Consider the following 26452-nt stretch of genomic DNA (forward strand, 5'->3'; position numbering starts at 1 on the left):
TAACTTCAACAATGGCACGAAGATGCTTATGCAAGAAAAACTCGTCTGGCATCAAGTTTGGTGCGTCCCTTGTCCCCTGTGCCAGACCACGGACTGGGTTTTGTCCTGCCAGCACTGAAGACCCTTTCACATACTCTCAGCTTCTTAGTTATAATAGACTTTTAGCAACATGACCTTTCCTCCTCCTCCTCCTCCTTCTCCTCCTCCTTCTTGAAATTACCTAAGATGCACTCAAATCCGGTTCAAGCATTTTTTACATGAAAATGATATACAAAAGAGCATAGTAACTCTTTAGGCCACACCTGTCTCTCCTGTTTTTGATTTCTTATAAATAATAAATCTATTGGGGCACCGGGGTGCCTCAGTCAGTTAAGCATCTGACTTCAGCCCAGGTCATGATCTCACGGTTTGTGAGTTCAAGTCCTGCATCAGGCTCTCTGCTGTGAGCACAGAGCTCACTTCAGATCCTCTGCCCCTCCTCTGCTCGTGCTCTCTCTCTCTCTCTCAAAAATAATAAATAAGTAAATCTAGTTAAAAAATAAATGTATTAACTGTAACACTAACTTTAGCACTTTATACTACTTTTTGTTTGGAGCATATATAATTTCTCAAACTGATCAGGGGACCTCAAACATAGAAACCTCCTTAGAACCCTCTGCTTCCTGCCCCTTACCCCCAAACATCTTCCTTTAACTGATCCAGTGCAGTGAACAGAGTGAGGGATGGGGGGACCAACAGTAACAAAGTTGTTGCTAGCCACCACACGCTAGACTTATGTTACCATGCCTGCTCCCCGATGAAGTGACACCACCACAATCATTGTCATCACCATCGTCATCACCACCACCACCATTTCTGAGGCTCTGAGATACTAAGTTCCTTGCCCAAAGCCAAGGCCTTTCCATGCCCTCCCTCTCACCTCCTACAGGCTGACTGCCTTCTCCTTCAAATCCAAGATGCTGAGGGGAGCCTGGGTGGCTCAGTCAGTTAAGGGTCTGACTTAGCTCAGGTCATGATCTCACAGTTTGTGGGTTCAAGCCCTGTGTCGGGCTCTGTGCTGACAGCTCAGAGCCTGGAGCCTGCTTCAGATTCTATGTCTCCCTCTCTTTCTGCTTGCCCCCTTGCTGTGCTCTGTCTCTCAAAAATAAAAATAAATGTTAAAAAAAAATTTTTTTAAACCCAAGATGCTGCTTATGGGGTGGACACTAAAACAAATAGGTTGATTCATAGGCAAATTCCCTTATAAAACCTTTTTAAAAAACTTACTTTTTAAGAGACAGAGCGCGAGCAGGGTAGGGGCAGAGAGAGAGGGAGACACAGAATCTGAAGCAGGCTCCAGGCACACGGGGTTAGAACCCACGAACTGTGAGATCATGACCAGAGCCGAAGTTGGACACTCAACCTACTGAGCCACCCAGGAACCAGCCCCCTTATAAAGTAAAACCTTTTAATGAAGCAGTTTCAGGCTAGAGAAATAAGAGCGTATTTTCAATGTTAACCAATGAGCATAGTTCAAGTTTGTACAGAGATGTCAAATTGGCCATTTTTGGTTTGACTTTCTTTTCCCAAGTTGTAAATGCTAATTTGCAGGCTCATACCCCATTTTGAAATGAGATACTACTGTAAATCAAAGAATAACGAATGCTGGTTTAAAAATATATATATATACAAATGCAAGGTGTTAACATTTGCAATTTGTAAATATATCTTCTAATATAGTTTACGTATTCCAGATATTCTTCAAAATACATTACATTTGTAAATATACTGTCACTTCAAATTTGAAAAAAGTCCATTTGCCATAGTGTAGAGACACGGAAGGCAGAATCAGCCACGGAACTCATGAGACTGATGCTTTCAGAGAACCACTGTAATTTTGCAGAACACCCCACACAGCATACTGTTCTGAATTCCCCTCCTCACAAAAGCATTTTGATCTTCATTGTTAACAGATAACGCATAAGACAAGATACACCCGGTACGCTAATAAAAGGTAATGCTCAAAGCAAGCAAAAAAAAAAAAAAAAAAAAAATCACATGCAACTTGGCTCTGATCCTTTCTAAGTCTGTGGATTTGTGTAAGGTTCTTTTTTTAAGTTTCTTTTTTTGATTTTTTTTTAATATTTATTTACCTGAGAGAGAGAGAGAGAGAGAGCGCATGTGCACGCGCAAGTGGGAGAGGGGCAGAGAGAGAGGGGCAGAGAGAGAGGGAGACACAGAATCTGAAGCAGGCTCCAGGCTCTGAGCTATCAGCACAGAGCCTGATGTGGGGCTCAAACTGTGTCACAGACCATGAGATCATGACCTGAGCCGAAGTCAGACCCTTAACTGACTGAGCCACCGAGGTGCCCCCTTTTTTTTAAAGTTTCCGATTCAGTGGTACTGGACTGTGTCCCAGGAATTGGTAATTTTTTAAAGCTCTAACAAGATTCTGAGGTACACATCTGGTTAAGACTAGATCACATTTCATTAGTGGTTGTGTTTTCCTCAACACTCTGCCAATCTCTAATTCCACCATCTTCCAATGAAGTGTACAGGTAAAGCTACCTTCACTAGCCTATTTTAGTTCAGGACTGGGAAGGCATTTTCAAGCAGAAAGAAAGCCTAAAATAAAAGATTGAAAAATCCAACTAGGTGAAAGCATAACACTTGCTGAATGTCAACCAACAACTATAATCAAAGTGAAAAAAAAACAAATGAGGGAAAATATGTGTACAAGACAGAGCTTTTAAGGATCATTGAAAAACAACATCAACAACAAAATAAAACTCCAAAAAAAAAAAAAAAAAAAAAAAGGAGCCACAGACCTAAGAGGCATTTGTCAAAGGAAAAGAAAGAAATTGTAAACAGTTCAGTCTCCGGGAGATCAAATATCTGCAAATTAAAACAAAGGGATATCATTTCGAACTGTCAAAGAGGCAGTTTAAACACAATACCCCAAAACAGCCAGAGTGCACTGTTGGTTGAGGCTATAAATTGGATCAACCACTCTGGAACAGCCCTCGGTAGCATTTATCAGAAGGCATCATTTATCCAACAACGATTTTACATGCATCTTTAGGGCTGGTAATTCCACTGCTCCATATTTATCCTAAAAGAATAATTGAAGATGTGCACAAAGATTCGTTGCAAGGATCCTCTCTCGGAGCATAACATACTAAACAACAGGCAACACGCTACACGCTCATCAATAAGGGAGAACTACATAAACTGGAACGCATCCATCTGATGGTGCACCAACCCGCAAAACAAACTAACAAGCCGACGAAAACCTCTTCAACAATATTTCAGGACTGGGGAAAGCATTCACTCTAATACTCACGGGAAAGAGGAGGTTACACGACTTAAATAGTAAAGCAAAACAAAACTTTAACAGCGTCACCATCTCGACTTGGTAAAATATGTTCCTGAATGATACTTACCAAAACGATAACAATAGTTATCACTGAGTGGTGGGAGTGTAGCAATGTTTCCCTTTACACTTTCTGTTAATTTCCAAAATTTTTGCAGTGAACATGTATTATGTGCATAACAAGACGCTCTTAGAACACCAAAATCAAGGTGATCATGTCTTTGAACTGAATCAACATCCCACATGAATCCAATTGTTCTATACCATTGCGTTGCTTAGCAGCAAATGCCTGAGAGGGACAGTTTGGACAAGGAAGAAGGTTGGACCAACACAGATAAGAAAGTAACCTCGAAAGAAAGAAAGAAAGAAAGAAAGAAAGAAAGAAAGAAAGAAAGAAGAAAGAAAGGGAAGAAAGAGAACTTGTGAAAGTCAAAGACCATAGGAGACTCACTTTACCCCAAGGCCAGCTGGGGCTCCTCTCCCCAGATGGGGTACAGGACCCACGGTCACAAATGCCACTCTGGACTTCTATGTTCGGACCTTTCTTGCATTTGACAGGATTTAGCTATTTCTCAGCTAAAAGTAAGCCTAGTGGAGACTTCACTGAAAGTTACCCCAAGATCACATTAAAATCCAGCTGGAATCAAGACGTTGTGTTTCCGGTTGGCAAATTCCGAGTGAGATTTAGCCCACTTGCATATGATTTGCACATCCTTTGTACCATCTGACAGGAATGGTGTTCCATAAATCAAAGCCACCCAGCTCTCAAGTTCTAGCTCCATCCGGTAGATGGAAGGCAGCCTACAGTCAAGTTAAATCCCATTTTCCCAAAGATAGTTAAGTTTGTCACCAGAAGGACACTCGCCACCTGCTGTCTTCCTGTTGCCTAAAAATGGCAAGTGTAAGAACTCTCATGTGACCATCTCCCAGTCTATTAGCGCTGGCTCTAGGACCTCAGGGGACATCATAACAACAGTAATAACAAAAGGGTGCATTTTCTCTATTGGGTTTCCAAAATTTTAATTTTACCTCCCCACTCCCCACGTATTCATGACTCAACCACCAAGCTAGAGCTCCCTTAATAAAAACACTCCATGGGACGTTAGGAAGCTTGGGTTCTAGCATCAAGCTCTGTTTAGGCAATCTGCCTCTTGGGACCTGCCCTATTATGTATAAAAGCAGGTGCCACCAGCAGTGCTCAACTCACAGGATAGTTACAAAGTTCCATGAAAAAAAAAATGCATGTGAAAGTTCCTGGTAGGCTAAGAGGCTTACTATTCCATGGAGTTTGTGAACCAGTTGTACTGGCTTCACCAGCTGGCTCGTTAGAAAAGCAGAATCATTCCCAAGTCTCACTTCAGAAATAGTTGAGTCTGAATCTGCAATTGAATTTTGTCCCCACATTATTGTCTGTCTCTGTCTCCATCTCTGTCTCTGTCTCTGACACACACACACACACACACACACACACACACACACACACACACTCTTTGAGAAAGAGGGAGCCAATTGGTGCCTGGGTGGCTCAGGCAGTTAAGCATTTGACTTTGGCTCAGGTCAGGATCTTGTGGCTCGTAAGTTCGAGCCCCATATCAGGCTCTCTGCTGTCAGCTTGGAGCCCGCTTCGGATCCTCTGTCTCCCTCTCTCTCTGCCCCTCTGCCACTTGTGCACGCATGTGTTCTCTTTCTCGCTCTCTCTCAAAAATAAAATAAAACATTTAAAAAGAGAGAGAGCGAGAAAGAGGGAGCCAGAATGTGAGCTACAGGACCCAGTGGACAGGATACAACAAAGTGAAATGAAAAGGAGGCCCTATTCTTACCAGTCTTTGGTTTCGCCTGATGATCTGAGTGCCGTGTGTGTCTCCCCCTTAAAACACTGTAAAAGCACCATAGAACTGTATTTCAGTAATTACATAACTAGAGGCCAAAAACTATGCCTCTGTGCAAATCCCTGAGTTACGTACAGGGGAGGGTTACATGGTCATTCATGTTTGCATTACACTCCTTTTCAGCGAAATATTCCTTACAGAGAAGTTCAAGATACCTCTCGTAGAGTACTTGAAAGACTCATTATTTATTGCTTTCAATAAGTGAGAAAAATCACCTGGAGTTCCTGTTTCCTTATATTTTAGTCTATTTGCATTGTTGGAGAAAGTTTTTGTTGTTCCTCTTCTTCTTCTTTCTTTTGAATCTTAAGTGCAGGGAGAAACACAAATTTGTTGTTTCCAAAGTTGTTTTTAAATAGACTTTCTGGCTTTGGAACTTTCTCGAAAAGTCACCCATGGAAATATTTAAAATTATGGCTAGCTTCTGAATTTAGTCCACAGAAGTCTAACCAAAACCCAAAAACGTGGTAGTTTTAAGAATTTTTTTTATTGATGTGGTCTAGTAGAAAACAAGCGTACAGAGAGCTTCCTCCCTCTTGAGCCCTGGGGGAGCTGAAGCCAAAACCTGACACCACACAGTAAGCCCACCTGCCCACCAACACCTGGGCTCCGCCCCACACAGTCCTTCTCCCCACTGGGCAAAGCTTTGCCTCTTTCAGGGCTCTTCTCTTAGCTTGAGGTGGCAGGAGGGCGATCTTGTCCAACCAAACTCATACTGAAAAATTGTCAGCTCAGTGAGTGTCTTGTGGCCTCTTATAACCCTGGCCTCTAGCACAATGCCTGGGACCATAGTTGTTGCTCTGTAAATATCTATTGCATGTATTAATCCATTAAAATGCTTTTTTTTTTAAGTTTTAAAAATGTATTCATTTTGAGAGAGAGAGAACAAGCAGGGGAGGGGCAGAAAGAGAGAGAGAGAGAGAGAGAGAGAGAGAGAATCCCAAGCAGGCTCCATGTTGTCAGCACAGAGCCCGATGCAGGGCTCAAAATCACAAGTCGTGAGATCACGATCGGAGCCGAAATCCAGCCAGACGCTTAACCGACTGAGCCACCCAGACTCCCCCACTGAAATGCTTTTTAAAGGCAGTGCCTACTGTTAGCACAAGTCACCCTCCACTTGGGGTGGGGGGATGTTAGAAATCATGGCTCGTGCTCGCTTCGGCAGCACAGATACTAAAATTGGAACGATGCAGAGAAGATTACCATAGCCCCTGCACAAGGATGACACACAAATTTGTGAAGTGTTCCATAAAAAGAAAGAAAGAAAGAAAGAAAGAAAGAAAGAAAGAAAGACAGAAAGAAAGAAAGCCATGGCTCCACGTGAACATGCAGTTAGAGAAGGAGCTGGAAGCAGAAATGGCGCCACTGGGCCAGGTCAGCCCGACACAGAGATCCCGCCCTGAGATCACTGCTCCTTTTCCCCAAGTCCTTGACTTTCCTCTGGTGTTTGAAAGCTCCAAGTGTCTTCACATGTCCCTAGGTAGGAACATGGGGGGATTTGTTCACTCATTCAAAAAGTATACATTTACTGAGTTTCTAACATAGGTCAGGTATTGTCCTCGGATTTGAAGGAACAGCCAGGAACAAAACAAAAGCCCTGCCCTCTCTGAGCTTATGCTTTGTGGAGGAGACAAATCTTTGCTGTCAGCGTGGGGTAACTGCTGTGAGGAAATAAGGGAGGGAGGGAATGAGATGCTATTTTAGATAGACAGGTGGGTCAGAAGGGCTCTCTGATGAGGAGACGTTTGAGCAGAGAGCTAACAGAAGCAAGGGAGAGAGCCATGTGAGCATCTGGGGAGGAGCAGACCAGGCCAAGGGAACAGCAAGTGCAAAGGCCCTGAGACACAAAAGAGTGGGAGTATGCTAAGGGGCCTGGTTGCTGAGTACAGGAGTGCTAGAGCTATAATTTGTTAAGTAGGGCTCTCTCTCTCTCTTTTTTATGTTTATTTATTTATTTTGAGAGAGAGAGAGAGGGAGCAGCAGAGGGAGAGAGAGAATCCCAAGGAGGTTCTGCACTGCCAGCATAGAACCTGATTCGGGGCTCAATCCCTCGAAACATGAGATTGTGACCTGAGTCAAAATCGAGAGTCAGATACTCAACCGACTGAGTCACCCAGGCACCCCAAGTAGGGCTCATTTTTAAGAAGAAAGAATGGAACTTATGACTACAACCTAAACCAAGCCTTCTACATAACAGGACAAGGAGTCTTTAGCTCTGAGTTCTCATTATGTTTAGTATACAGTGGTTTAATCCAGGAACCATCCAGAGATCTTATGGACGAGAAATGGCTGGGGAGGGGGCCTGGGTAGAAGACCACCACCGAGGGATCCAATTAGACCACTTCCAGAAGGTACTTTCCCCTGAAAGAACCAAAATGAACATCGCTCACACTTAACCCTTGTAACGACTTCCTACATTGAAAAATAGAGCGGTTTGCCATATGATTTTCAACTTCTCAGAAAAACGTGTTGTCTCTTTGATCTGCCTAATTAAAATAGGAAAACTTGGAATCAAAGCAGTTTCATGTGTGGAAGCCGGAAAGTTCCATTTTTAGTTTGGCTATCATGGGTGCTAATCATCGTGTATTCCAAATGCTTCTGTTGGCATTGGCCTTGGAGTTGATGTTCTGAAAGCTGATTGCAAATGTGCTTTGTGAGCAGCAGGCACTTGCCATGTGACAGCAGTGCTGAGGAGAGATGGGAGACCCCCACACCCACCCGAAGGAACAACCATCATCCCCACTAACCCACCTCGCAACGTTTTATGCAGATCTCAAGACGGAAGTTGCTACTAAAGTGCTCTGAAAAGTGCACATGTGGGCATACGCACGCACACAAACCGCTCAATGGTAATGTCTGTACTAAATTCTGGTGTTGTGGACCTCAGTTCTAGGTTTCAAACTTTTTTGTTGTTGTTGTTTATTTATTGAGAGAGAGAGAGAGAGAGAGAGCATGAACAGGGGAGGAGCAGAGAGAGGGAGAGAGACAGAATCCCAAGCAGGCTCCATACTGCCAGCACAGAGCCTGACGCGGGGCTTGATCCCAAGAACCCAAGATCATGATCTGAGCTGAAATCAGGGACTGGACACTTAACCGAGCCACCCAGGTGACTCTAGGCATCCCAAGTTTTTGAGGTGTCCTTCTGTTTATACCAAGGAGGTAACTGGGTAAATGCATAAGGACGTTCACGGGAAACCAAGTTTGCAAAAGTGAGAAAATGAAAAGAACATGAATAATGAAAATTGTAGACCACCTAACTTCCAGCACTAGGGAGTGAGATGGTTGCACCCACACACAGCAGCCCTTACCAAGGAGGCCGTTAGCACAGATGATGTAGAAGTCGAAACTGCTGATGATCAGAATATTAGCAGTAAGATAGCGAACTTTACTCTTACTTTTCTGCACCGTGTGAATTTTTATAAATCATCTCCTTTTTATGAGGAAAAAGTTATGTGCATTTTGGAAAAGCAAGTATTGAGAGACAGGAGAGAGGGAATGATTACTAATCAACTTCTCTCTCTTTCCTCCCTTGCCTGAGATGATAAACTGAGAACCCACAGGGGCCAACAATGCTGGACCATACTCAGATGAAACTCCCACATGAGCAAAGCCACAGAGGACAGGTCCCCTCCTGCCTGCAGAATTGAACCCCTACTCTTCAGCATGAACTTAGGGGGCCTCCACGATCTCTTTCATTTTAATCACCAGTAAGTTGGACCTTGCTCAGTCTGGGGCTTCAGCCCCTGGCACTGCTTCTGCCTGGCCTTTCCTCCTAACACCGCTTTATGAAAGATCCCACGAACCGTGAGATCATGACCCGAGCCAATATCGAGTCGGACGCTTAACCGACTGAGCCACCCAGGCCCCCTGCTCTTATCTTTTTCTGATTCTTGCTCTGAATTTCAAACCTTTCAGGTGGTCCCCGGCCTCACTACCATAGGGGGCCAGAGGATCTGAAGGGTGAAAGACTAGAGAAAAGGCTTATTACACTCTTTCTGCTTCAGACCAAATTTATCACTTAAAAAACTTTTTTTTTAATCTTTATTTTTGAGAGAGAGAGAGACAGAGCGTGAGCAGGGGAGGAACAGAGAGAGAAGGAGACACAGAATCCAAAGCTGGCCCCAGGCTCCGAGCTGTCAGCCCAGAGCCCGACGTGGGGCTCAAACCCACAAGCTGCGAGATTATGACCTGAGCCGAAGTTGGTCGCTCAACCGACTGAGCCACCCAGGCACCCCGAATTTATCATTTTTTAAATCAGAATTTAGGACTTACATAATAGTGAGTACAAGATGGAAGTCTAGGTCAGCTGCTGCTGGGTTTTTTGTTTTTGTTTGTTTGAGGAAATGGCAGCTATGGAGTTAACCTTACTTCTTAATTTAAACAGATAAATCACAAAATTCTAATCTGGGGGAAGGGAGAAACTACGGTTTGCTACAATGACTCCTTAGAAAGATGTTACATAAAAAGTAGGCAAACAGGAATTGCTTACGCTAGTAGATGTGAAAAGCCATTCTCCCAACACCTGCCGCATTTCCACCCCCCCCCCTCACTGCCACTCGGCCCCCACACCGGAAGTGTGCTGAAGGCAGCCACAGACACAGACCAAGCCATCTGTGAACCACTTGTTTCGCCTTGGTTTGGCCTCTCACTTCAGGATAATTCCCCATTTCTCAAAGAGGGAAACTATCCTACAGTGATGTATTTTAGTGTTTTCCAGAAGATCCCACAAATGGGGCTTTTAAAATTGTGTAACTCATTCTCTGATGCGGCTTTCTTAGGTAAAAAGGGGGCCTGGACAGGCCACCAAGAGCCACTCAAGAGCTAAAGAAAATCCTAACGGAAAAGTTCTGAGGTATTATTTTGACTAAACACGTAACTTGGTATTAGAGGCAGAACTAAATTTCCTGCTTGTAACTGTCATCAAAGACCCCTAGCAAGTCACTTGTGTCTTTTCTTCCAAATACAAAACTGCAAATCTACACAGTTTGGTTATGTCATACTTTAGGTAAAATGATTTCAATCAGTATGTATCTATTTATAATCTTTTGTCTGCTATGCTACAAAATTGAGGACGTTCAAAAATATCTAATCCAAAATTTTCACGGCAAAGTGATGCCTTCTAGTACTGAGAAATTTACCAGCCCTCTGAGCGCCCTGCCCGCAGGAACGGATGCATAGCACACAGCTAACGAAGTCCAAAATATCCCTCAATCTCAAGTTTATTTAGTAATTTCATTCTCGCTTTCAAGTCCCAGGGAATACTGAAAGCAGGTGTCTGCCTCACTAATCTTAGCCCTGGGTTGAATAATTCAAAGTTGGGCCTCCTAAGAAAAAGTCTCCGAGGAACACAGCGTGGAATACTAGTAGAGCAATACGGTTCCGCATTTTGCAATATCCCCGAGATAAAGGGACGTACTTTGGAGTGCTGTGAACCATGACTAGAGATCACGGACTTCCTCTGAACTTGCATACAAGCACCCGTTTAGGAAGGATACCAACCTTCATCTTTAGATGCCAAAGGAAGAAATCTCCACATCTTTCTTGAAAATTCACTCCTCGACACATTTTGTACATTTACCTTATTGCAGGGGCTAGCATGTAAGCGGATACTAAAAAGCAGTCTAGTCATGCAAGACGATGGTACGTAGGGTAAATCTTAAAAGTTGGAGACAGGCAGACATAAAACAAGTTCTAACCATTGCATTGTTTCTGGCCACTCACTTATCAGCATAAAATTTTTTGGAGGTTTGTGACTACTTTGCAGGTTGAAAAATTATCTGCAAGGGAGTGTGAAATGATTTCTTCAGTTTGTGTTGTAGTGGATCTTTGCATTATTAGAGGTCTCAGTTCATCCTCTTGTAAAATACTGGAAATCTGTTCCAGAGATTTCCAGAATGACTTCTCGGCCAACTGTTGGTTGAAACAGGATGATAACAGCTGTCCTTTTAATTACTACCTTTTTTAAAAAAGTAAGCTCTACACCTGACGTGGGGCTTGAACTCACGACCCCGAGATCAAGAGTCGCGTGCTCTACCAGTGACCGAGCCAGCTAGGCACCCCTTAACAGCTACCTTAATTTTTTTGAGACAGGGTCTCCCACTCTACTCTTCAGCAAAGCTGAAGGAATTATGTAAACCTGCCCTGTTCTTTGGCGCGTTAAACAGCGTCCCATGATCTATGGGTTGTAGGATGGACAACTAAGACCTGACTATGCTAATCCTGCACATTTCCAAGAAACAGCAGCACCCAGCCTTTTGATTTCACAGGTCAATAAAAAAAATTGTTTGGGTATCTGTAGAGAACTAATTTGAGATGGCAAGAGTTTTATTTTACCAGGGGTACACAATAGAGAGAACGACACAGAAGTTTAAAAGGTCAATTTTTTAAAGTGAAAAAAACTTTTGAAGTCCCCACCCCACCCTTGATTTTCTTTTTCCTATTTTGCCTCATGGCACCCATCTGCTGATCAGTCAGGAACGGTGGGGATAGACTTCTGCTACCAAGCTTCCTTGACCTTGGATCCACGTCCACGGAGCACAGCTGACGCGCACCGACCCACAGCACTACTGACTCCAGATGGGGGTCTTGCGCTCCTCTCCAAACTTCACAGCCCACCCCACCCCATTCCCACCGACTCACTACCACTGCTACCTTCCATAAAGGCTCCCAAACCTCTAATTTAGACCATCGTTTACAGCTCCTTTGGTTCACTTCCTCTCGTCTAACTTGCTCATGTTTCATAAAAATTTAATTACTAAAAGCTCCTTCAGGGTACAAAGCTACTTTATTTGCACACAGTTTGCTGCATACACAGAAAAGCTCAACACGCATTTCCAGCCAGCCCAACCCCCAGCGCTTGGTAATTACAGCCAAAGGTCCAGAAACTCTTACTGAAGACACAGTAGGTTCACATGTGGAAAACAAACACGTGTCAACAGCTTCTAAGAACACTTGCACGTTACATGAAAAGTAAAAAGATTGTGTACCTTAAAATGTTACTCAAGAAAGTAATTTCAAAAAAATAATTTCAAACTATTAGGGCTCAAATGCGGAGACCACTTAAGTTTAATATTTATTAGAGCAAGAATCAGAAAATTATTGTACATAGTATATACTCTTTCATACAAAACATTTATTTGCACATGCTTCTGAAAACTACTTGTAAAAACTCTTTTTGAGTAATACCACATTTGACTTACGTCAGGGTTCATTTGGTAAGGTTTTTATTTTGTGGAAAGTAAGGCACACCAGGAGAGTCAATGTGGGTTCACGGTTAACCTGGAATTTGGCCTATTTCTTTGGACAAATCTTGTTTTCAAAATCATTCCGGCATGAGGACTTTCTCTGCACATGATCTGCTTTTACCAGAGTCCGGTGGAGGACCCGGGGAACTCTTCAGCTCCCTCGTTAACTCATGACCTCAGAACTAGCAAGCTTACACAGAGGTCAACTACGGTTCCCCCTGTGTGGATGGCACCATGCGGTCCATTCCCGGCCTCAGGAGAATCGAGCGGTGGAGAGGACGAGGGGACAGTGCCCAGCACAGAGCAGAGGTATGAAGGAGACTACTGTGGACAGCACAGCTAAGAGGCTGTATTTTAAACACCGTGCTGTGCATCTGTGGGGGCAAACCTCACGCAACTCAAATCCCCAAGTCTAGATCTGTTTTCTCTCTCCAGCAGAACACGCAGGAAGGGGGAGGGAAATGAGAGAGCACATGTGGCCCAGTAGGACAACTGAAAACCGCCCACTGCAGGCAGAACAAAAAGGACGATGGGAAGGGAGCCTCAAAAGGTGTGATTTTAATGCCGCCTCGACCTAACCGAGGGGCTAAAATTGGGCAACACTGAGAGGAGCTGAAAAGGAAATGCAATACAACTACCTGGGAGGGATAGTGGGATAGATTTAACAGGATCCTGGAATCCTCTACCTGTTCCACATTTCCCCACATTTAAGTCAACAGTATAGAAAAGAAAGGACAGAGAACAAGTATCAGGGCACAGGTGAACTCCAGCTCCTCTCTCAGGGGACAGGAAAGGCACATGGAAGGCAGATGGTGCAAAAGCCCAAAACACTATATTCTGACAGGAAATTAAAAAAACACCTTCAAATCCAGAATACATGGCAACTAACTTTCAGTCGAGTTCAATGACCCAAGCTCCTCCCTCCCTCAGTGAGTAGTCAGAACAAACTGTCCTGACAGAAATGTTTCAAAGGCCAGAGTCCTGTTTTCTTATATTAAAGATACATTTTATGAGGTTGTTTTCTCTCTCTATAGGTCCAGTTCATAAAACAGTCAAATTGTTTCATGTACAAGAGCAGTGCAGTCGAAGATGTTTCCAGAGTGTGCTGCGCTGTCAATCTGACGATGCTCTTCCGTCTCTTTACTCAAGTCCCAAAGTAAGTTTCTTCAGATTTCTTGATTTTTCAAGGATGACCTTCTCAGCGAAGCTGTATTTTGCAGCAAAGTCCCAGTGAACGACATAACGAGCAGGGGATCTGAGATTCCAAAATGAAGATTAGAGCCACTCAAATAGAATTTTTTGTCAAAAACACATTTCTAATAAGATCAATTCAATGTATGCATTCTGTGTCAAAATATGAACTGAAGACAGTTTTGTCTCATCTTATAAATGGCTTAATAAGATTCAGAAACAATCATACATTCAGGAACTTGAAAGGAATAAAGAATGAATTATCCGGTCATTTCAACAATTCCCCTGAAAACGTGTTATAGATTTGAGTCACAAAATAACAATCCCAGGTTCCCAGTTACTATGTTAATGTGAAGTGCACATTTTACACCATTAATGTGACATCCTATGACACGAGGAAAAAGTCACAGTTAGAAACCTTTATAATAATTCGAGGTTTTAGAAGAAATATGCTCATTTTAAAAACAGAACATCAAGATTCAACTTACTATGGAATAAACCCCCCTGTGCCAGTAGGAAGGAGGTACTACCCAGGAGGCTGTGCCACACACAAATGCCTCAGGCTCTCTTTTTACCACTGTACTTGTGGGGCAGCGTTTTGTGAACGACGTCTGCTCCATTACGTTACAGAGCTCTGGACATGGGGCTTCAGTTCAATGAGTAAGGCAGTAAGCGTCCTTCAAGATTTGAAGCTCCATTCGAGAACCCCTGACAGACAGTTGACAATAAAGTCAAGAGCAAGGTCAGAAGTAAAATGAAGATGATCTTGTAGATCAGGGCTTCCTGACCTGACAGCCAAGGGCAGTCCCTCTACCCTCAGAAATTGCAGTCTTGTTGGGGAAAGGATCCATAGTTACCTTCAGGTTTTCAAAAGGGTGTCGAAAAGTGCCGAAATACCAAGAACCACTGTTCTAGGCTCACATTCTGTGTGTGTCCCTACGCACTTACTGTATCCAAATTTACAAAGATCCGTTCCTCTCTGGGTAAACGAGCTTAGATTTCTACATTTCCACAGTGATGTGCCAGACTATGGAGTAGAGTGACCCAAGAAGGTACACATTTTCTCACTAAAATTGTTACAGTACAACTAAGGACAACATTAGACAAATGTCAGGTTTTATTTAGAAGTTTCTAGTAAGCAACCATCAAATACTGATTATAGTCATGCCATCAATTCTCTACTATGCTCTGTATTCTACATTACTCTCTAACGTTGCAAAATAGAGACAAAAGATCCAGATTTTATAATATTTTCTCTAGTATCTACGATACTTATTTTGAATTATATTCATTTTTGAGCTGCATACCCATTTATAACACACTACAATAAATATCAAACTCTGTGTTAGGAAATCCATTAATATTTCCCCAGATCACATACCACTGTCCTTACAATACTGCAGTGTGCTAGTGTGAACTACCCTAATGAGTCTAAGAATGCCTACTATCCAAGGGATTTCATATTCTATCTCATAATCTCCAGGAAATTAATTTCCTTCCCTTATTATACCTTAGTTAGCTATGTAAGGGGTTATCCCCCACCCCCACCCCCACCATTTTTTTATTCTTGGGCTCTTAAATTTTCCCCCCTCTTGGGTCTCTTTCATTTGTACTCAAAGTGTTCAGAATCTAAGAAGGTTTTTAAAATATTCATTTCAGTATAGACCAACTTTTTTCCTGTCTGTCTAATTCCTTCTGGGTATATCAAATGCCGAGGCCCAGTCAATACTGTGGCTAGAATTGGCTAAGAGGAAACACCTCTATTGACAAAAGTATCACAGAAGGAGAGTTTTTAAAAAGCCAGTTGTAATGGGAAAGCAGCAAAGAGGCAACACACATTTAAATTAAAATGTAACCTGATTTTTAAAAATCGAATGTCTTCATTGTGCCACCTATTAAATATACCTATCAGTCAAATCCTCTTAAAGCAAAGCAAAGTAAAGCAAAGGGGTGGAGGGTGTATTTTATTTAGTTCTGGAAGTCTTCTAATAGAAACGTTATGAAAACTTGGGTTATACACCAACTTCCGTATTATTGGATAATCTACCAATAATAAACCTTGTAATAGTCAAATACATTAACATTCTACTGGACTACCTCAGCCTTTTCCTATGATCCTTTTTCAGGCTGTTCTAAATACAGTCTTAAAAATCAATTTTTTCCTCAGTTTTGGTCAAAGGGGTAGAGAGGCTGTTGTATCATTTGACCATCAAAATAACTGCCCCAGAAAATTCCTCAAATCTGTTAATCCCAGCAGGAACAGGTCAGGGAACAAGTCAACCACTGGCTGTCACCCAAGGACTGTCTGACTCTCCTATCAAATAACAAGTTCTCCAGCCATTCCTATGGTTAAGCATAAGCATACCCTAGCTCACAGTCTGGGCCTATGTGAAAGTGAGCCCACAGTTTTAAAACAGTATGGTCAGGTACACAGAATGGAGCTAACTTTCGAATTTTTAAGGGGAAATATTCTTTCTTGGAGATTAAAATTTGTTTTTCCTCCTTTTCATTTACATGGTCTATCTCTTGGCCCTCTTACTTCCCCCTAACCCATTCGCCCAACAATAGGGAGAGAGGGAAGAGGTAAAACTGAACAGTTCTTTTTCCTCCCTATTAGCACTTCTGTTCCTAGACAATAATATCCAAGGAGAAAATCGGCAGCATTTTGTCACAAGCGTATTTGGATATAATCTGTATATTCGAATACAGACCGTTCTGAGGTCATTTCCAGGCTGAAATTTTATAATTACTATCTCTAGGACTGTCACTTGATCTCTTCCTGTTCAATAATTACCACTGATCTAAGTAAGCTACACTGCACAGAAGTAGAAAGGTAAAGGGGCTGAACAGACTGGCCTGAGGAGTGGGGGAATACATAAACTGCCTGGGAAAATACGGGGTCCATAAAAACCCCCAAATCTTCAAAATAGGACTATCTCCAGAGAATGACACTAATACTGATAGATGACAATTTGAGATATGCATGTCAACTTAGAAACACAAAATTATAATACCTAGTCTTTTATATACTTTTTATTAAATCTACTGATTCACCTAGTAAGCCATTATATACACAAAACAATAATTTCCAGAGTTCCTAAATATTTCCAACATATTCAACTTAGGGATCCAAGATTCTGAACATGCCATCACCAAAAAAAATTGCAAACCTAAAAAACAAAAAGGAAAAAAAATTAAACAATGTCAAAAGGAAAAAACTTTCTAAGGTCAATATTTACTTTTATAATTTTCAAAATGACATTTTAAAGTTAATGTTTCTCTCTCATCTTACAGTTATAAGCTCTTAAGTCTAACATTAAAGTTTTGCTTAGAAACAAGGCAGTTTACTTATTAAAAAATATTAAACTATACTCATATATATCACCTATTTAATATTTATTGGGTCCAAATATCTTCACATTTACAATTTCAGGCTTTAAATTAAAGTGGCATCAGTTCTATATTTTCTGTTAATAAGCTATTATTATGGTGACAGATATTCAGATGTATAAATGAGATTACTGATTTCATTCTTATATAACACATGCCTTTAGAAACCACATTTTTAGCCAATTAATAGTGGTTAAAGTCTTTGTACTTCTATCACATTCATTTTTAGCACATGAAATAGAAATATAAAAGATGACCTTCAAAGTTCTTCTAACTTCAAACAGGGTCAACTAGATAGGCTTTATTTGAGGGAAGAAAAAAAGTGTTGGGGTAAACATAAGAAACAAGAATTTCAAAAAAATAAAAACAATCTATTTGTTTCTTATTAAAGCATTAACACACAAAAGTGAACTATATGAACAATTCTGCTAATACAGGCTTAAAAACTATGTTTTTAGATTGGCCTGTTTAATTTTTCCATAGAAAAGCAAGAGGTCAGAGTTCACATTTCCAGAAGAATGAAAACAACACATAGGGAGATCTAGAAAACAAAGGGAAACTGCTTCTCTTCGGAACAAAGCTAGACTGACTGACTGAAGGCTAAACCAAGATCACAGATAGAAGATAACTACACTGCTGTGAGCCTAACTGGTGCCTGGATTTGCATGGCATGTGATTAAGTCTGTCATCACAGAAAGCCACATATACAAATAAAAATACATTTTAAAACTTTAAGTCACTCTCAACATCTGCGAAAATACTGTTTATAAGATATTATTTGTAATACTCTTTATAAGAAAATACTGTTTGTAGAGAAATGAGGTAATGTAGCACTATACCAACAACCGAGACCCTAGAAGAAAACATGGAAAGAAGCATGACTTTAAAAAATATATTAATGCTGTCACAGTTCCATAGAATTTGCCCCCCCCCCACCCCATTACCCTCTGGAAGGGGATGACAATTTCATTTTCTTGGCATGCCATCAATTAAACAAACATATAATTCAGGCTAAATATAAGTAAACTTGTGATACTATTTTTGCTATTAACACTATTACATGTAGTACAAGAAATAACAAGTAACCATTTATTCTGAAAAGATGGCTTTGCATAAAATCTGAACTTGAGCAAAGACCCTATTGGAATTCTATTCCCAGCGGGATTCAGCCTAGTAATTGCCACATCAACATTATTTTAACAGGACCTGGACCACTGGAATAAACTTAATAAATAGTAGCACTCTCTCAAAAAAGTTTTACTGTAATAAAAACAAACAGTGCTATTCTCAACTATAAAATACATTTTGAACTAAGATACCGGCAATAATTAAAGTAGAGCTAACTGATACTACTAACATTCTTAATAGGACTTTACATCTTAAATAGAAAAACAAAAACACATATATAAGACATTAAAATTCTTTATGACAGCAAAAGAAAGTTGTGACAAGAACCCTAACTCCCTAGTCTGAAACGCCTCACAAGTCTGGAGTCCCTTCTTAGAGCAAACCCTATCATTTTTCAAAGGAAGAAAATTATTTCAATCTGCAAATTCCTTAATGGCTCAGGCGTTTTCACAGAATACAGATTTTGTCACTAATTAAGTAGCTCACTAAAAAGTTCAAACAACTATACAAGGCTTACCATGTAGATTTACACAACTCTTCACCCGAGACCCAGTTAAGTTAGGGTATATTAGTATATTGTTTAATACTTTTTGTTCGTAACTTAAAAAATTTGTTTTAAAGAGGAAGGAATTGGGATAAGAGAACAGACATGGAAAAACATGAAGGCCTCTCTTTCTCTTAGGTTTTGCCATTACCATTCTGTTTGAAGTGGTTTCAGGACGAGGCGATCGCACACCTTCTAGTCAGAAATCAGATGGCCTCAAAACAACCTCATTTCAGTCTTAGGCCTCATGTCTTTCGCTTAGAGCTAAAAATAAAAATACATGTGAATGAACAAATGAGCATGGAATGAAATCTCTAACATGACACTAAAATAGAAAATATCAGAAGCCATTTTTATCACAGAAAAATGAAAACACACACATTTCTATGCAGAGCATCACAATCCTATTTAGAAGGAAAGAGTACTCTTCTTGCCCGTCAGCTGTTGGCTCTGATAGTAACAATGACAATTTAATACCAAAGGTGGTTCCACAAAGCTACAGTAGTATTACACTCATCTCCTGAGATTCTGGAACATCCCCCCCCTCCTTTTTTCACAAAGTTAAATACAACAGTACCATTAATGAATCTAATGACATTAGATAGCAACTCAGCTCTTTTTATGCAAATAAACCAAGGCGAGCAAAGAAAGCATAATGCTGAAACAGAACAATGGGCTGGCCCTAGAAATATTATTTTTCTGTATTTAGAAACTCTGAATTCCAACAGCAACAATGGTGGTACATGAAAATTAACTTGTTTCTACAATCAAAATAAGGCATTCACTCACTCCACAAATATTGAATGTTTCTAAGTGCTGGAAACCAAATGCTGAATAGGAAAGCCGGGTTCCAGACCTCAGCAAGTGGCATCCTGGCTTTCTATCTCCTAAGTTTTTGTCTCAAGTCTGGGCTCTATATTGCGAAGGAGACAGAAAATAAGGATTGCTATGTTTCCACGAGAGGGAGGAGGGCAGTATATATGACAAGAGAATGACACTACAGGGTTTAAAACAAATCCACTGAGAAGCCTAAATCTTATGCTGTAAGTGACGTCCAGTCAGTATTTGGTCTCTGCAATGCGAAGCTTATATTTTCAAAATCCTCATTAATCCTGAAAATTAATTCTCCTTCATTTGTAGAGCATGGTAGTTTCAATCCTCCAATATAAATGTCTCGTATTATTTGGTAAGGTGAAATCTGCCAAGCACCTTCAACAGTCACTTAATAGGGGAATACTTCATTCAACAGAAGCCATATTTTAAAATGCAGAAATTCTGTTGCCAAAGTTACACTTTAAGAACTGGCCTTAACTATAACATAATGAAGACAATTGCTTATGAGATTTTTTTTACACCATGCACATACTTTTGTTAAATAGAATTAATACATCATCACTAGAGTCTATACTAACATTACTGCTTAATGCTTTGCATTTTTCTGCTGGATCTATGTATACCAATGAAAGTCTTTAATTTTGCGGAACATGGTACATTACCAAAACACATCAAAATCAATCAATTTAAGCTCAATGTTCACCTTAAATAAAGAGTAGTAAAAAGATTTCTGAATTAGCTTAGCTTCTGCAGTTTTTCATGTGAAGTCCAAGTACATTTAGTATCTAGACAAAAGTTACAAAATTAAATGGCTTGACTCTGAAGTTTATAGGTTTCTGAACCATTCTTTAAAGTAATAACTTGCCATTTCCACGTAAATATTTAAAGAACTGTTTTGAGTTATACCTAGGTTTTAGAATATGGTTTGCACTAAGTGAAAATGTATTTTTTTTTAATTAAAAAAAAAATTTTTTTTTCAACGTTTTTTATTTATTTTTGGGACAGAGAGAGACAGAGCATGAACAGGGGAGGGGCAGAAAGAGAGGGAGACACAGAATCGGAAACAGGCTCCAGGCTCCGAGCCATCAGCCCAGAGCCTGACGCGGGGCTCAAACTCACGGACCACGAGATCGTGACCTGGCTGAAGCCGGACGCTTAACCGACTGCGCCACCCAGGCACCCCTGTATTTTTTTTAATCAACAAAGCTTTTGAAAGTTCATAAAATGATTCTAACCGTTTTGTATTTTGATGCACTCAAATTTTAACCAAGGAAAACTGAATGCTGGCCTTATTTGGAAACAGTTCCTACTTCTTCCTTTCCCACATGCATCACAGATTCCCTACCCCTTTCATTTTCAGTAAATTCCAGAGAAAACATAACTAATTGATAGACACACTTTTCCTACTCTATGCCTCGAACACTCACTTATTTGTAAGTCCCAAATTTGTCCCGCATCCATCAAGAAAACCTATCATTTAGCTCACAGCTCCTCTCAACTCAGGTTTGCTACCATTCTTTGGCAAAAACAAAAAGCAACCAGAGGCTTCACTGGCCTCTCCAAAACTTGGATCTTTCCTTTAAGTAGCTTTCATTCCTTTTTGCATCAGTCATAGTCCGTTTTGTTCTACAAGTTACAGTCCTATCATTTCCCTGAACCAATCCACCCAGCCCAGAGGATGTAACCATTATTTCTTGAATTCTACAACTTTCACTACTGCCACTTTGATCAAGGCCTTTCATGATGAAGTCATGAGATTTTATGACTCAGAAGACATGATTTACAGCTTATTGAGGCAAGTAATATTATACTCCATCTTAAGTTATACTAATCATGAAACTCCACTTGTCACATCAGGAATGTCACTCTGAGGTCTCCCATTTAATACAATCAATGGGGACACCTGGGTGGCTCAGTCGGTTAAGCATCTGACTTCGGCTCCGGTCATGATCTCACAGTTTGTGAATTCGAGCCCTGCATCAGGCTCTGTGCTGACAGCTCAGAGCCTGGAGCCTGCTTCAGATTCTGTGTCTCCCTCTCTCTCTGCCCCTCCCCTGCTCATGCTTAGTCTCTCTCAAAAATAAAAAAATAAAAAAATAAAAAACCACTAATAAGATCAACGAATTCCAGTAAGTTAGTTCCATTACACAGAGAATAGATATCTATGGGTTCAAGATGTTAACTGCTGTGAAGGAGTAACACCCAAGGCTATGACATATGACAGAGCATCAACAGGGGGTTTAGATTGGGCTGCCACTCTGCACAACCTCAGCAGGTGCTCTTCTCTTCCTGGGCTAGGTGTTCTGGCATACAGAGCTCTGTGGTCTTACCATACAGCAGTGCTGGTGAGGTCTCTTGTTGGAAACAGCATTTAAGCTGAGATCTAAAAGCTGAACAGGAAATGGCTAGGCAAAGAATAAGAGAGGTAGCATTCCACATAGAGGGAACTAACTATGTGAAAGTCCTTGGACAGGAAAGAATATGGTGACTTGGGAGGATCAGAAAGAAGGGCAATGAGGACCGAGCACACGGAAGAAGAACAAACAGGTATGAGCCAGACTAACCAGTCTCAAATGGCACGTTGAGGATTTGGGACTTTAATCTAAGTGCAATGGGGACTGCATTTATCACCCTTAACCATCTAGCTCTTTGCAGCACGATTACTACTCATACCTATTCTCTTAACAGCCAGCCATACACTTCTAACACACAGGGTCTTCTCAGTTCTCAGGAACTGACTACAAGCATACCCCAGAGACACTGCAGGTTTGGTTCCAGACTAGCGCAATGAAGCAAAGTCAAATGATTTTTGGTTTCCATGCATATGAAAGTTATGTTTACGCTACACTGTAGTCTATTAAGTGTGCAATAGCATTATGTCTAAAAAGGCCATGTACGTAATCATACCTTAATTTAAAAGCACATTATTGCTAAAAAAAATTCTAACCATCATTTGAGCTTTCAGAGAGTCCTAATCACTGATCACAGATCACCATAACAAATATAATAACAATGAAAAAGCTTGAAATACTGTGAGAATTACCAGAATGTAACAGAGACACGAAGTGAGCAAATGCTGCTGGAAAAATGGCACTGAAAGACTTGCTTGACGTTGGGCTGCCACAAACCTTCAATGAGTTAAAAAAAAAAAAAAAAAAAAAGCAGTACCTGTGAAGTACAATAAAGTAAAAGCACAATAAGACAAGGAATGCCTACATTCAGCTTCTGAAATGGCTTCCACCCTGAGCTTGAAAACATAAGCTGTCACCGATTCTCCTGTCTTCTATGTCTCTCAGTATTTAGCTTAACATTCTATACGTACTAGGTATTCAAAGTTTGCACAGAGACAAATCAGTCTTGGAAGAAAACAGACTGATGAAAAATTAATCACGACAGTACAAAATGCAATCATATTTAATAAGATTCTCTATTAGATGTCTATTTGAAATTGCTTTAACTCAACTTATGGACTTGCCTGATTTTCTCTTGTGGGGATGAAATATTTATGAACTCCAGAAATTTCTTTAAACAAATGCCCAATTATAACTTTATTAGTCCACAAACACAATGCTGAGATGGCCCGGCCGTTCTCTGTGCTCACCACCGGGTGAAAGTATGGCAGTGGCCTCGTTCCTCCATAGTATACCTATAAAAACTAGACAACCGGCTCCCAGCATTTAAAATGTACATTCAACTGAAAAGCAGGACTCTTCTGTTCTTCTGTTACAGACAATACAAGCCAACGACCTCTCACATTAAACTAGCCATCACGTTCTGCAAGTTATTGTAGGTACGCTTTACATAGGGGCAATCTATCATTTAGAAATTGTAGAATATGCTATTTCTTCCATTTTTGATAATTTTAACAAACGCTAAAAGTCAAGGGCCACCACACTTATAGATTTTAGCAGGAAATTACCATACTTCTGTTCTAAATGAAGATAAGCACCGAGTATTTTCACCTTATTTATTCTGGTAGGTAGGGCAAGATGTCAAATTTGCTGGGTTCAACATTTAACGGCTCTGCCCACATCCCACGGATCTATTGGTACAGACTTAGAAAGAAATGTAGGATTTGTTTATTTTAAATAGGAATACACTTCCTCTACCATGAGTTGCAGATATTTCAGCTCTTTCCAAGCAGATCTTTTTGTGTCTGCAGAATGATCTGAGTTGTGCCCAGAATCAGGCCATCATATAATTACACTTAATTAGATATTTTCTACACAAAACAAATAAAAATGTACTTTCATGGTTCTCATACTAAGTCCCCCATATTATGTGTCTTTATAACCAAGAGTGATAACTCTAGAAAGATTAAATGTTATTGGTTTAAAAAATTCTCATCTGCTTCACACTTGGTTTTAAATGGGTTAAAAAGACCAGATTTTGCACATTTTGAAGTTTAACATGGATATGGGTCCGAAGTCTAGTTTTCACAGCAGTAGATAGGATGTTTACAGGCCTTCGAAGCTTCAGCCGCGCTAACAGACAGATAGCGTTGTCCAAAAGATATGATCAGACTAATAACTAAACATCCAACAACCGGGTGGCACAATCTGACCGGGACAGGAAAAAGAGTCCGTATTTAGTACTGGAGCAGAAAACAGTGCCAGTGCGGCAAAACAGACGCATGCCGCCCTAAAGTAGAAACATCTGTCACAAATTCAGGCTCTATGAAGTACAGCCCACGATGGTCTAAATGGGATCTTTACAGTGTGAAATGACCATGTCATTTTGTGGTAGTTCCCGACAACACAGACAACAAGTACAGCCCCGTCTTGATAGGAAAAATCTGTCGTAAGACGGCCGCCAGGACTGACAGGGGCATTCCAGTCCCGGACCTAAGACTCCCCTTCCAGGTTCCTCTTCCCACCCTGCTTGGCACGTGCACCAAATTACTATTAATGAGGAATGCGGAAGTAACAGACTATAAATCGTTCCCTCTGCTTACTCGGGGGTCAAACCTCTGGAATGGGATCTCCTCTGAGCCCGCGGGTTTGAAATAAACCCCTGCCTTCCAAGATCCCCGAGTGCCGCTTGGGTCTTCCGCCTGGGGATCCAGACCAGGTTCCGTAACAGCCTGGGCTCCTGAGAAGAAAAAGGCCGTAGGAATGAAGAACACCGAGGGACAGTAAAAACTTGTTGGCACCTTCCTGGTCTCAGAAGTAGCTGTACTAATCTAATAAAAGGAAGGCAACTGGGAAGGACTCACAGACTTTAACTGCCTACACGAAGTGCCACCCCTTCCAGCGTCCTTTCTGTTAAGAGCTAACAGCATCCTTCACAATTTGTTCCCTTCCTCACCAGCCACAGCCCCTCTACACTGGAAACGCTCCTTAGTCGTGGAGAGCCACTGCAGCCACTATGACCCCCTGGGGGAATAACTTCAGTCTTCTAAATTGAATGACAAATCATCATTTAAAAATATTTTGTATTATGGAAAATTTCAAACGTATACAAAAGTAAACAGACGAGTGCAATGAACCCTCAAGTACCAACTCTGTTTCACAACTAAGCTAATCAACATCCTGCCCTTTCTGTTTCACCAGTGTCTCTGCCCACTCCTCACTCCCCAACTAATGAGGATTGTTAGTTTCCTTTTTTGGCCCTGGAGGTAAAATTTACAACTAAGTTGTTTTTTTGTTTGTTTGTTTGACCATTTTTAAATCGTGCAGTTTGGTGGTAATAAATATATTCACGTTGTGGTGTCGCCACTACCACCACCCATTTCCAGAATTCGTCTCATCTTGCAAAACTGAAACTCTGCAGCCATTCAACAGTAACTGCCCATTGCTTCTCCCCATCTTCCCCAACAGCCACCTTCTACCTTCAGTCTCTATGAATGAGACTACTCTAGGACCCTCCTCACACAAGAATCCTACAGTAAGCATCCTTTTGTATCTAGTTTCTTTCACTTGACATAATGTCCTCCAGTTATCTGTTTGTTTTGTTAATGCATGCTTGCTTTTCTTTAAGTTTATTTATTCATTTTGAGAGGGAGAAAGTAAGCTGGCAGTGGGGGTGGGGGTGGAGAGCAGACAGAATCCCAAGCAGGCTCCGTGATGTCAGCCACGGAGCCCAAAGCGGGGTTCCATCCCCGATGAAAGGCGAGATCATGACCTGAGCTAAAATCAAGAGTTGAACACTTAACCGACAAAGCCATCCAGGCGCCCCTGCACCTTTCCTTTTAAATTAGCTGAATAATACTCATTTGTATGTACAGACCATGTTTTATCTACTTATCAATCAATGAACGCTTGGGTTGCTTCCACCTTTTGACTATTGTGAATAACACTGCTATGAACATTGAGTGTACAAATACTCTCAAGACCCTTGCTTTCAATTCTTCTGAGTATATACTCAGAAGGAGAACTAATGGCTCATCCACTTTTCAGTTTTTGAGGGACCTCTAAACTGTTTTCCATAGCACATTCCCACTAATAGTGTACAAGGATGATAAACAATTCTTTTTTTTTTTCAACGTTTATTTATTTTTGGGACAGAGAGAGACAGAGCATGAACGGGGGAGGGGCAGAGAGAGAGGGAGACACAGAATCGGAAACAGGCTCCAGGCTCTGAGCCATCAGCCCAGAGCCCGACGCGGGGCTCAAACCCACGGACCGCGAGATCGTGACCTGGCTGAAGTCGGACGCTTAACCGACTGCGCCACCCAGGCGCCCCGATAAACAATTATTTTTAAGACAACTGAAACTTGATAAAAATTTGGAGTATACAAATTTTACATATGTTACATAACTTTTTCAAACACAACTGACTGGCTGGAGTCCCAATCTGTTAGCAAGTATTTCAAGATCCCTAATAATCTATCACCATTCTTTACGTATTTCTTTTTTTTTAATTTTTTAATGTTTATTCATTT

The 26452-nt window shown here is 41.0% G+C and overlaps 1 protein-coding gene, 1 long non-coding RNA gene and 1 other non-coding gene across 3 annotated transcripts in view; 1 reads left to right on the forward strand and 2 right to left on the reverse strand.

Moving 5' to 3' along the window:
- Nucleotides 1-26452, reverse strand: part of XKR6 (XK related 6) — a 318378-nt gene that overhangs the window by 210438 nt on the left and 81488 nt on the right. The window lies entirely within an intron of this gene.
- LOC113603159 (U6 spliceosomal RNA) lies at nt 6388-6494 on the forward strand. The gene has a single exon (XR_003424700.2). It is a non-coding gene; the product is annotated as a U6 spliceosomal RNA (small nuclear RNA).
- The window catches only part of LOC128314404 (uncharacterized), an 87216-nt gene continuing 72767 nt past the window's right edge, over nt 12004-26452 (reverse strand). The window contains exon 2 of the long non-coding RNA XR_008296013.1: nt 12004-18999. This is a non-coding gene — a long non-coding RNA (uncharacterized LOC128314404). The remainder of the gene's footprint in view (nt 19000-26452) is intronic.

This window comes from Acinonyx jubatus, chromosome B1 (genome assembly GCF_027475565.1).
Source record: "Acinonyx jubatus isolate Ajub_Pintada_27869175 chromosome B1, VMU_Ajub_asm_v1.0, whole genome shotgun sequence".
In the NCBI taxonomy this organism is placed as follows: Eukaryota; Metazoa; Chordata; class Mammalia; order Carnivora; family Felidae; genus Acinonyx; species Acinonyx jubatus.